This window comes from Leucopleurus acutus (genome assembly GCF_964270905.1).
Source record: "Leucopleurus acutus genome assembly, chromosome: 1".
Taxonomy (NCBI): Eukaryota; Metazoa; Chordata; class Mammalia; order Artiodactyla; family Delphinidae; genus Leucopleurus; species Leucopleurus acutus.
The window spans coordinates 44,116,970-44,134,342 of NC_139142.1; positions in this window are offsets into that span (position 1 = coordinate 44,116,970).

The window sequence follows — 17,373 nt, forward strand, 5'->3', positions numbered from 1 at the left end:
TAATTAACACATCCATACCTCAAATATTTATCTTTGTATTTTTCTAATTTTTGGTGAGAAGGTTCTAATCTCTTAACAAATTTCAGTGATACAATAGTGTTATCAACTGTGGTCACCATGTTTCACATTAGATCCTCAGACCTTATTCATCTTGCAGCTGAAAGTTTGTACCCTTTTACCTCTCCCTAGTCCCCCTGCCCCCAGCCCCTGACAACCACTCTTCTACTCTGCTTTTATGAGTTTGACTTTTTATTTTTTAGATTCCACATATAAGCAATACCATGTAGTATTCACCTTTCTCTGTATGTCTTATTTCACTTAGCACAACGCTGTTAAAGTCCATCGATGTCACAAATGGCAGGATTTCTTTCTTTCTCATGGCTGAATAATATTCCATTATATACATATATATATATATGTACACACACACGTATATATATAGATGTATATATGTGTATATATGTATATGTGTGTATAGATATACCTATACATAAATATGATATATATACATATATATAAACAAAGATATAGACATATCACATCTTCTTTATCCATTCATCTGTTGATGGACACTTAGGTTGTTTCCATGTCTTGGCTATTGTAAATAATGCTGCAATGAACGTGCGAGTGCAGGTATTGATTCTAGATCCTGACTTTGATTATTTGGATATATACCCAGAAATGAAATTGCTGGATCATATAGTAGTTCTACTTTAATTTTTTTTTAGGAATTTTCATACTGTTTTCCATAGTGGCTGCATCAATTTACATTCCCACCAATAGTGCACAAGGGTATGTTTTCTTCACATTCTCATCAACACTTGGTGAGCCAAGTGTCTTTTTGATAATAGTCATTCTAACAGGCGTGAGGCAATATCTCATTGATAATAGTCATTCTAACAGACGTGAGGTGATATCTCATTGTAGTTTCGATTTGCATTTCTCTAATGATTAATGATGTTGAGCATCTTTTTATGTGTCTATTGGCCATCTGTATTGTCTTCTTTGGAAAAATGTCTATTCAGGTCCTCTGCCCATTTTCAAATCAGATTGGTTTTTGGCTTTTGAGTTGTATGCATTCTCTATATATTTTGAATATTAACCCCTTATCAGATATATGATTTGCAAATAAATTCTCCCATTCTGTAGGTTGCCTTTTCATTTTGTTGATGGTTTCAAGTGAGAATCTTAACTAAATCTATAGCCACAAGTCTTCTTCTGTTGTCACAAAACCATTCCAGCCTGCCCATTTTCAGTCAATCAGGGGCTCAAATGATTAAGAAATAGTTTTCTTTGCTGTCACAAGACACAATTCCCTGGAAGATCAGAAGGACTGATTTCATGTGCTCTGGTCAATGACAATTTTATGGGCTTTGCAGAAATTAAATGTCAGTAAAAATAATTCCATGAATGCCTTCACAGACGTGTTGGGGTTGTTTGATATTCTTGTAATATTTTAGGTCCTTTGCATAATCGGATTAAGCCACATGAACAGGTAACTCTAGAGCTAAAGGCCACTGTCATTCCAGGAAAGAGACCAGCATTAGCACATAAATTAATTCCTGGGTAAACCAGAGACAAAGAAGTTAAGGCTTTGATCCAAGACGTATGATTTTCAAATCATCTCCCAGTTAAAGAGATAGCTTCTGAAGCAAATCACTGGAAACTGGGGTAGATGTTGTGCCCCCTTCATGACCACCAAGTGTCCCACAGAAGAAAACATGCTCTTGAAGTTGCTGACCTGCCACGTGAGAAAAAGTGCCTTGTGGAGAGTGTGGGGAGAATTGACACTCACTGTGAAAGAGGTTGCCATTTTCTCCCCTTCGTGCCCTTGGGTGAATGACTTCAGCACTTTTGAGCAGGGTGTTGCCTTTCCTGCACTGTAAAAACGGCTGTTATGTTTATCGATCACGCAGAGGTGCCACGAGGCTCAATTTATTAGTTAATGTTTGTGTTACACTCTGCAGCTCTGAGATGGAAGGTGTTATAGGAATGCAAAGCAGCAACATATTATCTAAACATCTGCCTCCTCAAATAGTTCTCTAGAAAGTCTTCATTGCTTCAGCACAAATGATTCCTCCAAAAATGGATAATTCTGTCCAGGTCTTTCTTGGTCTATAAATCCTTTCTCCCTCCTTTCAGTACACAGCATCTCTCTACAGAGTATACTCCGGTGGCTGTGCTTTCCATCTTGTCTTTGCAATGGTCCCTGCGGATGCTGCTCCCTTGTGTGTGTGCACTGCAGTTTCTTCCAGGTCCACCTTTTCCTTCCACATCTGCCCTCTTCATCCTTTATTCCAAAAAGCCATTATAATTTGGCTTTTCCTTTGATGTTTAATTTTACGCATGGGCATGTTACCTCTAACCCAGGGGCTTGGTGTTTTAAAATTTGGCAGTAAAATCAAGGAAAATTACTTAAAAGTTTCTTGAAAATAAAAGAAAATGCAAAAAAAAAGAGAAAAATTTGGTCCAAGCTGAACATGTTTTGATGAGATTAAATTAACTGCTGGATTGCTAAAGATTATATTGGAGATAATTTCTGCTAAAGTTAATTCTGTCCATAATTTCATTAAAACTCTGGCAAGTCCCCCACAGCAAATGGATATTTATTTCTATAGCAATTCCGTAGTTCCAATATGTATATACTTAGACGTAGTAGCTTCTCTTCAAATGCAACTAGAGAAAGAAAATGAATAATAAATGATATTAACATACGGTGTTCAAAGGTTTTCCTCTTCCCACATTTTTACTACCACTTCAATTTTGAGAGTATTTTTTTCTTTCACATATTATTCTTCAACCCTATTGTTTGTGGTTATGGGAGTGTCCTAAAATGTACCTTGGATTTGTTTAATCAGGTATAAAAAGATGACAGAGACAACTGACTTTGAAAGAAGGGTTTATTACTTACAGTTCCCAAGAGGAAGGGGCATGCTGTGCCAGGCAGGGCCACATGGGGAAGCACCCAAGTCATTCAGGAAGCAGGAGTGATGGAAAAGCATGGCCCAGGGCCTCTACTGTGGTTTCTGCAGGAAGGAATGGGCGAGGCAGGGTAGGCAAATTTGATCAAGCTTAGGATTGGACAGTTTGAGTAATTTGGGCAGGCTCTGGGCTATGAGGGTCGTCTCTAGTTGTCCAGTCCCTGTCCCAGGGGTGATTTAGGGCAGGGAAAATATTGGCTTGGTGTGTGAGCATTTGATAAAGGAGGTGGCTGGGACATGGACTTTGGATTTGTTGGTTTGTACATGAAAGTTGTGCTCACAAACAAGGTGTTTGTTATCTCTAAGAATTAGCTAACTCTGGGAGGGCAGTCTCTCCCCAGGTTCACAAGGCCCCCAGTATGTCAAAATACCATAGAATACAGAAAATAAAAAACGTGGTAATACTGGAAGATCTTCTCTGAAATCTTCTGAGAAAATCTTTAAAATAAGAGTTTGGCCACACAGATCTCTCACTCTTTATTTAGTGATAAAATATATGCTTTAAAAGGAAGAAAAGTTGTGAAAATAATCATGAAAATAGCTATGACTGATGAACGCTTACTATGACTAGTGAAGTACTACATATGCTGTCTCATTTGAAGTATTCAACTATAAGAATGTTAAAATGAGGAAGAAAAGGTTAAGTTACCTTCTTGTCCTTATTTATTTGTTGTGTTACAGTAAAGCATCTCAAGACAAGGGTTGTGAGATGCTGCTCTAGGGGGCTTTGAAAGAGGTAAATCGGCATTTTCTTCCTTCTTAACGGAGATGAGTCAGCCTTCCAACACTCATTTGTGGTGTTGTAAAGCTGCTCACTTAAGTGCCTAACCTGCCATGCTGGGTGTTAATGGCCATTTGAATTAATTCTAGCATTGTTTGGAAGCTCGGCTCTGACACATAGCTCTAACTGAAAAATCTCTCCATCTATAATGTCCTCAGTTTGTGGATAAGGGTTCTTAGACTGGCATCATACAGGCAGTTATCACCTGTCATATGGACCACTACTCCCCAGACCATACCCATGACTGGTATTGTTTTGTCTGAGCAAGGATGCAACCTCGGAATCTCTCAACACAGCATTCTAGGAATTCATCACCTATTTTCCTAGGTTGCATGAGATATAAAACCTGTTTAATGTATTTGCCATCACTATATAAAAAGAATGAAGATCTTATCTCTATCCATGGTTAAAAGATAACCATGATTAAAAGATAATAAATTATTATTTATTGATTAAAAATTAAAGATTAATTTGATCTTATATGTTTATAATGGATCTTTGTCTTATGAAATGTGCAAGGTAGGCTCCTGTTAACCCAGCCCATTTCCCAGGTAGCTTCAGATGGGCATCTATTACTCTCGACTGCATATCAGTCCCTGGGGCCACTTCTCTCTGATAGCAGGACAACTCTTTCACACAGGGGATCGATTCCTTGGGTGTGGTTGGAGCTGTTGCTGCCAGTCTTGCCTTCCTTGTCCCCCAACCTCAACCTCCCTACGCCTCACCGCTAGCTTTACAGGGGAAGGCACTTGATTCTGGCGGGATAACACCATCCCTGCCTCCATAGTGACTGATTGCAGGCTGAACCAATCACAGTCCTTCCTGGGACTAATGCTTGAGCATCAGGGGAGACTGTTTCTGCTGGAGATGATAAGCCAGGAGGGTGTAAGTAAGGAGCTAGTGGTGGCCAACTTCCTATCATGTGGAAAACATCATGTGAGCTCAGCCTAGCGGTGGAGAGAGACAGAGACCTTGGATCCAACCATTTCTGATGCCATATATACTGCTTAAACTTCCTAGGTACAAGAGCCAATAAATTAATCTTTTGTCCCCTTAGGTTGGTTTAAGTTGAACTTGCAACCAACAGAGCTCACAAATACAAAAATATTTTTAAAATATCAAGGAGATATTTTAGTTGATAGTGTTATTTTCTAGTGTTCCAACTGTTGAACAAGTGCTTAATATTGAAGAGGTACATGATTTATATAATAAGATAACTTTTACTGAGCTTACTATGTGCTAGGTGTACACTTTCTGTGTAGTGAATCACTTAATTCTCATAAAATCATTTGAGGTGGGTATTGCTAGCATTATTACACAAATGCAGAAACTGGGACACTGAATAGTTAAGAAACTTGTTGAAGGTCACAGAGCCTAGAAGTGGTAGAGTTGGGATCTGAACCAGGCAGACTGGCTCGAGTCTGCTTTTAGCCACTACACTGAACTTAGAGCCTGGTTCTGTCCTCTGGGAAAGTTTTTCATAGTTATTTCTAATAACAAAAGAGAACAAGGCACAGTATCCCTTCTTTCAATGCCTCATACGCCTCCCTGGTCCCTGGGTGTTATTCTAACCTTCAAAGGTGAGCAAGAAAGCCTAGTTACCCTTTGTATGAGAATCATTGCCCTTTAGACTTCAGAATATTTCAGAAGAAATGCTACTCTTGAGTTTCAGTCTAAATCAGCCCAATACTCCTCCCTGAAAATGCCCATCTTATCATAAGTATATAAGTCTACTGAAAGATGGTATTAAACCAATGATGAATTTAACTCAAAATGCACAGGTGAACCTCAGTATATAATATAGGATAAATAGATCTAAGAAAGTCAAATATTATGAGATGAGAAAAGATATACCTACTGTTCAGGGATTGCAATCAAGAGCAGGAAAGTCCGCTGCGCTTATGTGGGTAAAGTCACAGGATTACATGTTCGTTGATAACTAGGGAGAATTCTCCTTGAAGCTCAAGTTCTTGATGCCCTCTGTCCCAGTCCCTGGTAGAATTGTCAAATCCCTCTTTCGGCTCTTAGTTACTTGATTACCTGCTAAAGTCCTGCAATTGCCACAGCTGTTGCTCTTTTAGCTCCTTGAATTGATGAGCACCAGTGCATCTCCCTTGCATCTGCCTTAGCTGCTGCTTTTGAAATGAGCAGTAGCATGGGAGGTCTTGGGGGTGCAGCCCAAACAGCTCTGTGGGGCTGAGGGCAGCTAAGAAAAGGAGCAAATCTTTACTTGGGGATTGGAATAGTAGCAACATTAAATGTGTATATATTTTTCTGGGGAATGCCAAGTATTTTTAAAAAGAGAATCCTGACTCATCATGCAGAAGCAGAAGGACACACACTAAAAATAGCGGCGTGACTCTGCAGCGAGGTGACAGTGGGTTTTGCTTTTCAAATAGAGGGGTAATATATGGAGAGAGGACAATTTTCTTTTCTCTAAAGGACCCTGTCAGCTCAGGAGGATCTTCCTTTCGGATGATTGCTAGGTGAACAGAGGAGGTGGAGGGCAGGGAGGGAGCAGGATGTGGATCTGGAGGGAGGTGGTAGCATTTCTGTAAGCATTTCTCCTCACTTTTCTTAATGGAAATCAACATACACTCTGGTTTCCTCAAGGTCTAGATCAAATTGATCTTTAGCCAATGAGCAAGCCCATCAGACGTCTTTACAAGTCCTCAATTCTATCTGGGCTTTGATTTGGGGAAAGCTATTTTTCACATCTGCCTGGCTTTGCCTAACCTAGTGTTGCCATGACCTCAGAGGAAGGCCAGTTGCCGGGAAGGTTCACTAAGGACGATAAGATACCTTCTGCAGAGTCAGATGTTTGGGATCTTGACATGCCCCGCAGCTGGGCTCGCTGGCTCTTAATGCACAAGTGGCCAGAGTTACCAGCTGAAGCCCCTCAGAATGAAACTGCATCTCTCCTGGCCTGAGCTGCAAAGACTGGACCCCTCTGTTTCTACTCAGAGTGGCTCCTTCGGAAGACAGAGGGAGAGGATGCATTTCTCCACCAAAATGAATTCTGGTCAACTCCAAGTGAATGTACACACCCCATTAAAATCAAGCGGATTTAACAAATCATTGCTGAATGGCACATTTAAAGCAGAATCATTAAATGTTATGTTTTAACATTTTTGTAAGAAATTATCTGAAGGTAAAAGGAGGGAAAGAAAGATTAATTTGGGTCCGTGTTGGTCAAATCTTGAGGAGCACTAACTTTCTGAGCAGAAAAGAACTTTTTAGAGTCCTGAAATGGAAACTGGATACACAAAAGCTATGTGGTTGAACACAGCTCCTGCCCTGGGGTTTCAAATCCAGGTGTGGGACTTCGGCCCCTGTGTAAGATGTTGTGCAGCAGACTAATGCTCTCACTGAGAATGACTAGAAATGCCACACAAATTATAATCAATTTAAAAATTCTGTTAAAATGCCTAAGAGAGCTGCTGAAGCCCATGCATCACAACCAGACAGGTCTACATTTTGAAGAGGGTAGAAGCACTGAGAGGAGAGCTGTTATCAGCAGCTTCTGTTAATCTGGGACATTTGCAGATTCTGGATGTAGAGTAAGAGCCTGAGAATCTTGTCTTTGGATAGAGAACTGCTAGTCGGAGGTGAGAAACCAGCCGAGCTCTTGACAGTCTTGTAGGGTTGGAAAGACAATGTTAGTAGACGGTAGGAGGTTACCAGCTGTGAGTTACCACATGCTGTGGGCATCTATTACTATGTTTCATAGAAGGAATGGATAACAGTGGTCAATCCTGGAAGAAGATCAGATAAGAGCTTCTCCAGAAAGGGTTGTTCAGGATGAGGAACAGCTTTCATTAGCAAAGCGAGAGTATTCCAGAGAATTTAAATAAGTGATACTTTAACAACTAGACAAGTTAAACTAGTGAAGCTGTGCGTTATCATGAGTCAAATCCATTTCACCTGACTTCACTAATCAAGGTTTTTAAGACTTGCATGTCCTCCAAGCTGCTTGTAGCCTAAACAATAAGATATTCTCCTGGGTTGTCTTCCAGGAACTTGGCCGTCAGCTGTGTCTAGTTAGAGCTCAGCCGGTTAAGACTGGATGGGACTACCAAACCCTCCACTGGGCATGCGCAAGTGTCCTCTCTGTGACCCTTTTGATTCCAGAGGGTCGAAAACTCCACCCCCAGATGATGGTAAGCACTTCCACGTTTGAACGGACAGAGGCCTGTAGCTAGTTACGGCTGCGCAGAACCACGATTACCGCCCCTTTCTCCAATCACCTTTCCCCACGCCCCTCTTGCTTACACACCTCAGACCGCCCTGCTGCTTGATCGCATAAATACCCCTGGCCAGTCGCCTTCAGGAAGGCGGGTCGGAAACTTGTTCCTCTGTCTTCTTGCTTGGCTGCCTTGCAAATTAAAACCCTTTTGGCATTTTGACTTCGGGCATGGGGCAAGACGAACCTCGTCCAGGAACACTACCTTAAGGTATTGATTAAAATTTTATTGTAAAGAATGAAAATGTAATATATATATATCACCAGTACATGTACATATATAGTAATATATCTACAGTCGTAATTCCTTTTTAATTAATATATTTAACATAAATGATATTTCTACCGTGCTCAAAACAGGCTTTTTGAAGTTTAAAGTTTCCCTTTGCTATCCTCATTCACTAGTTTAGGAGGAAAAGAAAGGGTTTGATAGGCAGAATCTGATCCTGTTTGGATTATCAGCGGCTCCAGATTAATGCATTGCAAATTGTCCTGTACTGTGTGGCAGGTTAGGCCACTTTTAGCCTCTAGGTTCCTGAAGAATGGAACTAATACAGTGCATCTGATGTACGTAGGACGCCACCAATGTTAGTTGTCATGAATATGTTTTTTTTTTTTCTTTTAAATTCAGGCCTGGAACAAGAATGCAGCTCAGGACTATCCAGTTGGTGTCTGCCTACACTTATGTTTTGCAAGGTACCATACTATAAATGTTTTTGTATTCTATTAGGTGATTTTTGTCTGACATGAATATTTGTAAGAATGGATACCATTGTTAGACGTTGTTAGTGATTTAACTTTGAAAAGATTTTCTATTTCTTTTTCATGCTTCTGGTTTGTATTGACGAGTATTAAGATTGAAGGTGAGGGCTTCCCTGGTGGCGCAGTGGTTGAGAGTCTGCCTGCCGATGCAGGGTACGCGGGGTCGTGCCCTGGTCCGGGAAGATCCCAGATGCCGCGGAGCGTCTGGGCCCGTGAGCCATGGCCGCTGAGCCTGGGCGTCCGGAGCCTGTGCTCCGCAACGGGAGAGGCCACAACAGTGAGAGGCCTGCGTACCATAAAAAAAAAAAAATTGAAGGTGAGCTGTGAATCTTTTTTTCCTCAACCAAACACAAAATAACTGATAAGACCGATATAAGATTATAACTATATTCAATAATCCTAGATTGCAAATTTTTTCTTATTGGAATAATTTTATCAATTTAGGCTAACAAAATGTATACCACTAAAATATTGCTTTTTTGTGGAGACTTTCTTCAGCAAGTGGTATTGGGAAAGCTAACAGCCTCATGTAAATCAATGAAGTTAAAACGCACCCTCACATATTACACACACAAAAACCCCTCAAAATGGCTTAAATAATTAAATATAAGACAGGACGCCATAAAACTCCTAGAAGAGAACATAGGCAAAGCATAAATCTCTGACATAAATCATACCAATGTTTTCCTCGGTCAGTCTCCCAAGGCAATAGAAATAAAAGCAAAAATAAACAAATGGGACCTAATCAAACTTATAAGCTTTTGCACAGCAAAGGAAACCATAAGAAAAATGAAGACAACCTACAGACTGGGAGAAAATATTTGCAAATGATGCGACTGACAAGGGATTAATTTCCAAAATATACAAACAGCTCATACAACTCAGTAACAACAACAACAAAAAAAAAAATCAAAAAATGGGCAGAAGACCTAAATAGACATTTCTCCAAAGAAGACATACACATGGCCAACAGGCACATGAAAAATGCTCAACACCTCTAATTGTTAGAGAAATGTAAATCAATGAGGTACCACCTCACAGTGGTCAGAATGGCCATCATTAAAAAGTCTACAGATAAATGCTGGAGAGCGTGTGGAGAAAAGGGAACCCTCCTACACGGTTGGTAAGAATATACATTGGTGCAGCCACTATGGAAAACAGTATGGAGGTTCCTTAGAAAACTAAAAGTTAGAGATACCATATGATCCAGCAATCCCACTCCTGGGCATATATCTGGAAAAAAACTCTAATTTGAAAAGATACATGCACCCCAGTGTTTCTAGCAGCACTATTTACTATAGCCAAGACGTGGAAGCAACCTAAATGCCCATCAACAGATGAATGGATAAAAAAGATATGGTATATATACACAATGGAATACCATTCAGCCTTAAAAAGATGAAATAATGCCATTTGCAGCAACATGGATGGACTTAAAGGTTATTATACTAAGTGAAGTAAGTTAGAAAGAGAAAGACAGCATATGATATCACTTATATATGGAATCTAAAATATGACACAAATGAACTTATTTATAAAACAGAAATAGACTCACAGACGTAGAAAACAAACTTATGGTTACCAAAGGGGAAAGGAGGGATAAATGAGAAGTTTGGGATTAGCAGATACAAACTACTATATATAAAACAAACTGTATATAGCACAGGGGACTATATTCAATATCCTCTAATAAACCATAATGGAAAAGAAAAAAACCCTGCTTTTATCTACATACATATTGGGAATCTGCATGAGATTTTGATTTTTTTGAGAAGTATTGTACACATAGGCTACATAAATAGTTTTCAAATTGTCTAAGCTAAAAATATATGATAAGGATACTTGATCTATCTTCTTAAATGTAAGTGCAATATTGTGGACTAGAGGTACAATGTTCTACAGATCTCTTGAGCTTGTTCATCTTATTTAACTGAAATGTCATGCCTGTTAACTAATAACACCTCATCTCCCCCCCCCATCCTCTAGAAACCACCATTCTAGTCTTTGATTTTATGAATTTGAACTATTTTAGATACTTCATATAAGTGGAATCATGCAGTGCTTGTCTTTCTGTGTTGGGCTTATTTCACTTAGGCTAATGTCCTCAAGGTCCATCCATGTTGTCACATATTGCAGAATTTCCTTCAGTTTTAAGGCTGAATAATATTTCATTGTATGTATATACCACGTTTTCTTTATCCAGTCATCTGTCAACAGAAATTTGGGTTGTTTCTGCACTTAGCTATTGGGAATAGTGCTGCAATGAACATGAGACTACCAATATCTCTTCAAGATCCTGATTTCAATTCTTTTGGATATATATCCAGAAGTGAGATTGCTGGATAATATAATAGTTCTATTTTTAACGTTTTTGAGCAACTTTCATACTGCTTTCTATAGAGGCTGCACCATTTTGCATTCCCACCAACAGTGTGCAAGTGCCCCTATTTGTACACATCCATGCTAACACCTGTCTTTGTTTTTTTATAATAGCCACCGTAACAAGTAAGAGGTGATATCTCATTTGGTTTTTTTTTTTTTAACATCTTTATTGGGGTATAATTGCTTTACAATGGTGTGTTAGTTTCTGCTTTATAACAAAGTGAATCAGATATACATATACATATGTTCCCATATCTCTTCCCTCTTGCGTCTCCCTCCCTCCCACCCTCCATATTCCACCTCTCCAGGCAGTCACAAAGCACCGAGCCGATATCCCTGTGCCATGCGGCTGCTTCCCACTAGCTAGCTACCCTACGTTTTTTAGTGTATATATGTCCATGCCTCGCTCTCGCCCTGTCACAGCTCACCCTTCCCCCTCCCCATATCCTCAAGTCCGTTCTCCAGTAGCTCAGTGTCTTTATTCCTGTCTTACCCCTAGGGTCTTCATGACATTTTTTTCTTAAATTCCATATATATGTGTTAGCATACGGTATTTGTCTTTCTCTTTCTGACTTACTTCACTCTGTATGATAGACTCTAGGTCCATCCACCTCATTACAAATAGCTCAATTTCGTTTCTTTTTATGGCTGAGTAATATTCCATTGTATATATGTGCCACATCTTCTTTATCCATTCATCCGATGATGGGCACTTAGGTTGTTTCCATCTCCGGGCTATTGTAAAGAGAGCTGCAATGAACATTTTGGTACATGACTCTTTGAATTTTGGTTTTCTCAGGGTATATGCCCAGTAGCGGGATTGCTGGGTCATACGGTAGTTCTATTTGTAGTTTTTTAAGGAACCTCCATAATGTTCTCCATAGTGGTTGTACCAATTCACATTCCCACCAGCAGTGCAAGAGTGTTCCCTTTTCTCCACACCCTCTCCAGCATTTATTGTTTCTAGATTTTTTGATGATGGCCATTCTGACTGGTGTGAAATGATATCTCATTGTAGTTTTGATTTGCATTTCTCTAATGATTAATGATGTTGAGCATTCTTTCATGTGTTGGTTGGCAGTCTGTATATCTACGTTGGAGAAATGTCTATTTAGGTCTTCTGCCCATTTTTGGATTGGGTTGTTTGTTTTTTTGTTATTCAGCTGCATGAGCTGCTTGTAAATTTTGGAGATTAAACCTTTGTCAGTTGCTTCATTTGCAAATATTTTCTCCCATTCTGAGGGTTGTCTTTTGGGCTTGTTTATCGTTTCCTTTGCTGTGCAAAAGCTTTGAACTTTCATTAGGTCCCATTTGTTTATTTTTGTTTTTATTTCCATTTCTCTAGGAGGTGGGTCAAAAAGGATCTTGCTGTGATATATGTCATAGAGTGTTCTGCCTATGTTTTCCTCTAAGAGTTTGATAGTTTCTGGCCTTACATTTAGGTCTTCAATCCATTTTGAGCTTATTTTAGTGTATGGTGTTAGGGAGTGATCTAATCTCATACTTTAACATGTACCTGTCCAGTTTTCCCAGCACCACTTATTGAAGAGGCTGTCTTTTCTCCACTGTACATTCCTGCCTCCTTTATCAGAGATAAGGTGACCATATGTGCGTGGGTTTATCTCTGGGCTTTCTATGCTGTTCCATTGATCTATGTTTCTGTTTTTGTGCCAGTACCATACTGTCTTGATTACTGTAGCTTTGTAGTATAGTCGGAAGTCAGGGAGCCTGATTCTTCCAGCTCCGTTTTTTGTTCTCAAGATTGCTTTGGCTATTCGGGGTCTTTTGTGTTTCCATACAAATTGTGAATTTTTTTCTTCTAGTTCTGTGAAAAATGCCAGTGGTAGTTTGATAGGGATTTCATTGAATCTGTAGATTGCTTTGGGTAGTAGAGTCATTTTCACAATGTTGATTCTTCCAATCCAAGAACATGGTATATCTCTCCATCTATTTGTATCATCTTTAATTTCTTTCATCAGTGTCTTATAATTTTCTGCATACAGGTCTTTTGTCTCCTTAGGTAGGTTTATTCCTAGATATTTTATTCTTTTCGTTGCAATGGTAAATGGGAGTGTTTTCTTGATTTCACTTTCAGATTTTTCATCATTAGTATATAGGAATGCCAGAGATTTCTGTGCATAAATATTGTATCCTGCTACTTTACCAAATTCATTGATTACCTCTAGTAGTTTTCTGGTAGCATCTTTAGGATTCTCTATGTATAGTATCATGTCATCTGCAAACAGTGACAACTTTACTTCCTCTTTTCCGATTTGGATTCCTTTTGTTTCCTTTTCTTCTCTGATTTCTGTGGCTAAAACTTCCAAAACTTTGTTGAATAAGAGTGGTGAGAGTGGGCAACCTTGTCTGGTTCCTGATCTTAGTGGAAATGATTTCAGTTTTTCACCATTGAGGATGATGTTGGCTGTGGGCTTGTCATATATGGCCTTTATTATGTTGAGGAAAGTTCCCTCTATGCCTACTTTCTGGAGGGTTTTTATCATAAATTGGTGTTGAATTTTGTCAAAAGCTTTCTCTGCATCTACTGAGATGATCATATGGTTTTTCTCCTTCAATTTGTTAATATGGTTTATCACATTGATAGATTTGCGTATATTGAAGAATCCTTGCATTCCTGGAATAAACCCCACTTGATCATGGTGTATGATCCTTTTAATGTGCTGTTGGATTCTGTTTGCTGGTATTTTGTTGAGGATTTTTGCATCTATGTTCATCAGTGATATTGGCCTGTAGTTTTCTTTCTTTGTGACATCCTTGTCTGGTTTTGGTATCAAGGTGATGGTGGCCTCGTAGAAGGAATTTGGGAGTGTTCCTCCCTCTGCTATATTTTGGAAGAGTTTGAGAAGGATAGGTGTTAGCTCTTCTCTAAATGTTTTATAGAATTTGCCTGTGAAGCCATGTGGTCCTGGGCTTTTGTTTTTTGGAAGATTTTTAATCACAGTTTCAATTTCGGTGCTTGTGATTGGTCTGTTCATATTATCTATTTCTTCCTGATTAAATCTTGGCAGGTTGTGCATTTCTAAGAATTTGTCCATTTCTTCCAGGTTGTCCATTTTATTGGCATAGAGTTCCTTGTAGTAATCTCTCATGATCTTTTTTATTTCTGCCGTGTCAGTTGTTACTTCTCCTTTTTCATTTCTAATTCTACTGATTTGAGTCTTCTCCCTTTTTTTCTTGATGAGTCTGGCTAGTGGTTTAACTATTTTGTTTATCTTATCAAGGAACCAGCTTTTAGTTTTATTGATCTTTGCTATTGTTTCCTTCGTTGCTTTTTCATTTATTTCTGATCTGATTTTTATGATTTCTTTCCTTCTGCTAGCTTTCGGGTTTTTTTGTTCTTCTTTCCTAATTGCTTGAGGTGCAAGGTTAGGTTGTTTATTCGAGATGTTTCCTGCTTCTTAAGTTGGGCTTGTATTGCAATAAACTTCCCCCTTAGAACTGCTTTTGCTGCATCCCATAGGTTTTGGGTCGTTGTGTCTCCATTGTCATTTGTTTCTGGGTATTTATTTATTTCCTCTTTATTTCTTCAGTGATCATTATTAAGTAGTGTATTGTTTAGCCTCCAGGTGTTAGTATGTTTTACAGATCTTTTCCTGTAATTGATATCTAGTCTCATGGCATTGTGGTCGGAAAAGATACTTGATACAATTTCAATTTTCTTAAATTTACCAAGGCTTGATTTGTGACCCAAGATATGATCTATCCTGGAGAATGTTCCATGAACACTTGAGAAAAATGTGTATTCTGTTGTTTTTGGATGGCGTGTCCTATAAATATCAATTAAGTCCATCTTGTTTAATGTATCATTTAAAGCTTGTGTTTCCTTACTTATTTTCATTTTGGATGGTCTGTCCATTGGTGAAAGTGGGGTGTTAAAGTCCCCTACTATCAATGTGTTACTGTCGATTTCCCCTTTTATGGCTGTTAGTATTTGCCTTATGTATTGAGGTGCTCCTATGTTGGGTGCATAAATATTTACAATTGTTATATCTTCTTCTTGGATCGATCCCTTGATCATTATGTAGTGTCCTTCTTTGTCTCTTCTAATAGTCCTTATTTTAAAGTCTATTTTGTCTGATATGAGAATTGCGACTCCAGCTTTCTTTTGGTTTCCATTTCCATGGAATATCTTTTTCCATTCCCTTACTTTCAGTCTGTATGTGTCTCTAGTTCTGAAGTGGGTCTCTTGTAGACAGCATATATAAGGGTCTTGTTTTTGTATCCATTCAGCCAATCTGTGTCTTTTGGTGGGAGCATTTAGTCCATTTACATTTAAGGTAATTATCGATATGTATGTTCCTATTCCCAGTTTCTAAATTGTTTTGGGTTCGTTATTATAGTTCTTTTCCTTCTCTTATGTTTCTTGTCTAGAGAAGTTCCTTTAGCATTTGTTGTAGAGCTGGTTTGGTAGTGCTGAACTCTCTCAGCTTTTGCCTGTCTGTAAAGGTTTTAATTTCTCCATCAAATCTGAATGAGATCCTTGCTGGGTAGAGTAGTCCTGGTTGCAGGTTTTTCTCCTTCATCACTTTCAGTATGTCCTGCCACTCCCTTCTGGCTTGTAGTGTTTCTGCTGAGAGATCAGCTGTTAACCTTATGGGGATTCCCTTGTGTGTTATTTGTTGTTTTTCCCTTGCTGCTTTTAATATGCTTTCTTTGTATTTAATTTTTGACAGTTTGATTAATATGTGTCTTGGCATATTTCTCCTTGTATTTATCCTGTATGGGACTCTCTGTGCTTCCTGGACTTGATTAACTATTTCCTTTCCCATATTAGGGAAGTTTTCAACTATAATCTCTTCAAATATTTTCTCAGTCCCTTTCTTTTTCTCTTCTTCTTCTGGAACCCCTATAATTCGAATGTTGGTGCGTTTAATGTTGTCCCAGAGGTCTCTGAGACTGTCCTCAGTTTTTTTCATTCTTTTTTCTTTATTCTGCTCTACAGTAGTTATTTCCACTATTTTATCTTCCAGGTCACTTATCCATTCTTCTGCCTCAGTTATTCTGCTATCGATCCCATCTAGAGTACTTTTAATTTCATTTATTGTGTTGTTTATCGTTGCTTGTTTCATCTTTATTTCTTCTAGGTCCTTGTTAACTGTTTCTTGTATTTTGTCCATTCTATTTCCAAGTTTTGGATCATCCTTACTATCATTATTCTGAATTCTTTTTCAGGTAGACTGCCTATTTCCTCTTTGTTTGTTAGGTCTGGTGCATATTTATCTTCCTCCTTTATCTGCAGTGTGTTTTTCTGTCTTTTCATTTTGCTTATCTTACTGTGTTTGGGGTCTCCTTTTTGCAGGCTGCAGGTTCGTAGTTCCCGCTGTTTTTGTTGTCTGTCTCCAGTGGCTAAGGTTGGTTCAGTGGGTTCTGTAGGCTTCCTGGTGGAGGGGACTAGTGCCTGTGTTGTGGTGGATGAGGCTGGATCTTGTCTCTCTAGTGGTCAGGATCACGTCTGGTGGTGTGTTTTGGGGTGTCTGTGGACTTATTATGATTTTAGGCAGCCTCTCTGCTAATGGGTGGGGTTGTGTTCCTGTTTTTCTAGTTGTTTGGCATAGGTTGTGCAGCACTGTAGCTTGCTGGTCGTTGAGTGAAGCTGGGTGCTGGTGTTAAGATGGAGGTCTCTGGGAGATTTTCGCCATTTGATATTTTGTGGAGCTGGGAGGTCTCTTGTTGACCAGTGTCCTGAATTTGGCTCTCCCACCTCAGAGGCAGAGCCCTGACTCCTGGCTGGAGCACCAAGAGCCTTTCATCCACACGTCTCCTCAATTTGGGATGATTGGTTGTCTATTCATGTATTCCACAGATGCAGGGTGCATAAAGTTGATTGTGGAGCTTTAATCCACTGTTTCTGAGGCTGCTGGGAGAGATTTCCTTTTCTCTTCTTTGTTCTCACAGCTCACAGGGGCTCAGCTTTGGATTTGGCCCTGCCTCTGCATGTAGGTCGCTGGAGGGCGTCTGTTTTTTGCTCAGACAGGACGGGGTTAAAGGAGCCGCTGATCCGGGGGCTCTGGCTCACCTAGGCCGTGGGGAGGGAGGGGCACAGAGTGCGGGGCGGGCCTGTGGTGGCAGAGGCCGGCATAACATTGCACCAGCCTGAGGCACGCCGTGTATTCTCCCGGGGAAGTTGTCCCTGGATCCCGGGAGCCTGGCAGTGGCGGGCTGCACAGGCTCTGCGGAAGAGGGGTGTGGATAGTGACCTGTGC